Source organism: Coenobita brevimanus, chromosome 67 (genome assembly GCF_032717465.1).
Source record: "Coenobita brevimanus isolate Jiangsu-jjx chromosome 67, ASM3271746v2, whole genome shotgun sequence".
Lineage (NCBI taxonomy): Eukaryota > Metazoa > Arthropoda > Malacostraca > Decapoda > Coenobitidae > Coenobita > Coenobita brevimanus.
The window spans coordinates 19873338-19875516 of record NC_137020.1 but is presented as its reverse complement, the minus strand read 5'-3'; positions in this window follow the sequence as shown (position 1 = coordinate 19875516).

Sequence of the window (2179 nt, the reverse complement as noted above, 5' to 3'; positions counted from 1 at the left end):
TAATCTAACTGTATTTAGCATTGTAATTTATTAATAGTTGGCATCCCTACCATTCTATGAGGGAGGTAGAAGCCTGCCACGTTAACGCACTCTGCTCGTAGACATTGTCGAGCTAGCACGTTTGCAAATTAGCACCTTCACTCTGCTCCTAGACCTCGTTGAGTTAACACTGTGCTCCTAGACCTCATCGAGTTAGCTTGTACATACACACTCAAGGACGCATGATTGCTCAAGCAACTACACAAAGCAGCCTCATCGTCATCCGCTGTCCGATCTTTCTAATTAAGTAACCTTTAAGAATTGGCCAATTAAAGGGGGGATTAGCTAGGAGATAGAAGAGAAATAGTTACTGTAGGTGAGTTAAGATTAAGTTACGGTTAACCTAACGCTATGAGACTTGTTTGAATATATCTAAAGACAACTTTAGGGACGAGTAACGATCTACGAGTTGTTTATTAGAAAATACTAGAAATTTCTTACAATGTGGTGCCCTGAGTGAGGAGCCCCGATTTGTTCACCAGAACCTACAAATATTTTTCACATTGTTGGTGCCCGACTGAGGATACCGACTTGTATACATTAAATATTTTCTTACATTGATGGAGGAAAAGTAATCCTTTCGGGATGAACACCTAGCCTTCTTTGAAACCCGCCTCATGTGAGCTCGTGCCCTCCAGTATGCCACCAAATACTGAGGATCCCCATGGTTGCAATGAAGTTGAGAGAAGGTGACTCGTTTGGCTTTTACGGTGGAACTGCACTCCACCAAGGAACTGGACATTTAGGAAACTGACCCATCTTTCTTGGAATACAAGTAAACAACAGGGCCATTGAGTGTAACACATCAGTGAAAAAGGAAACTGCCTCAGTAAGATAGCCAAACTCACTGACAGAATGGGCAATGCAACTTAATTTCATGAAAAGTGGCCAGTCAACTTTATCCAGATGCCAGGGAGGAAGACAGGGCTGAGGGCTACCCTCAGCAGCAGTTAAAAGTGATGGGAAATGGTCACTGCCATATACGTCTGGCAACACATGACAGTTAAAATCTAAAACAGCATCACCTGAGCACACGGTCAAATCAACAGCAGTAAATGCTTCAGTCTGGCTATGGAAATAAGTAATTTCATTGGAGTTTAAAACAGCTAACCCTTCCTCTTCCACTAAAGAAACCAGCATGACACTCTGAGGGTCAGCCTCACAGTCACCTCACAGTGGATGATGACAATTCATATCTCCTAGTAGGCTAACAGAAAGGGAAAAGGAAGGCCTTGAACTACATTCTCCAGATCTGCCCCTTCGACAGTAGCACTAGAAGGAAGATAAATACTACAAACTGTGTACCATAGGTGTAAAAACACCTCGGCAGCAACAACATGCAACGAAGTGGAAATGTCCAGAGGAATGAGTAGAATATTCTGGCGAAGGTAGATAGCAGCGCCTTCTTGACGACCTTGGCCTGGCACAGGATCAAAAGAAAAGGCACAGTAGGGAGGTGGACCGAAAGTAACGGCATCGTCAACCATGATCTCCTGGATACACATGCATATAGGAGAAAATTGTGCACCAGTATGACACAGTTACTCATAGCTATCATATAAACTCCGACAATGCCACTGAATGATAGAACCCATAGTGGAGGGTAGATCAGGTTAAGGTGCGGGATTGTACAACTCATGACAAGCAAGCGGGCTTGGCCCTTAGGAAGAGACTGCTCAGCACCAGAAACCCTCACACTATGCCAAATATCCGAAGGCAAATGTAAAGATGAGGAAGAAGAACGTTTTAAAACACTCCTCTTTTGAGCTGGAACAACAGTTTTCCTGGGAGGTGACTTGGAGGCCACCTTGGGAGTGTAGGACAGCCAGTGCCACCATCAGAAGCCCCAGAAGCAGAAGCTGAGTCCACAAAACCAGGACCCTGTGGAGATGATACAGTATGAGGCAGAACTGAAACACCAACGGTCTGTACTACACCATCCTCAGGTGGGACTGGACTGCAGGCGAACCATCAACTTCAACCTCCACTTAGCTAGACCCTACAGCCTCTAGGGCAGAGGGAACAGCAGAGAGGTCGACACAAGGTTCCACAACAGAGACCTTAGGTCAGGGCTGTTCAACTACTCTAGAAGTAGGGCCAAATTTGAAACTCAGATTAACAAAAGGGCCATACATTATTT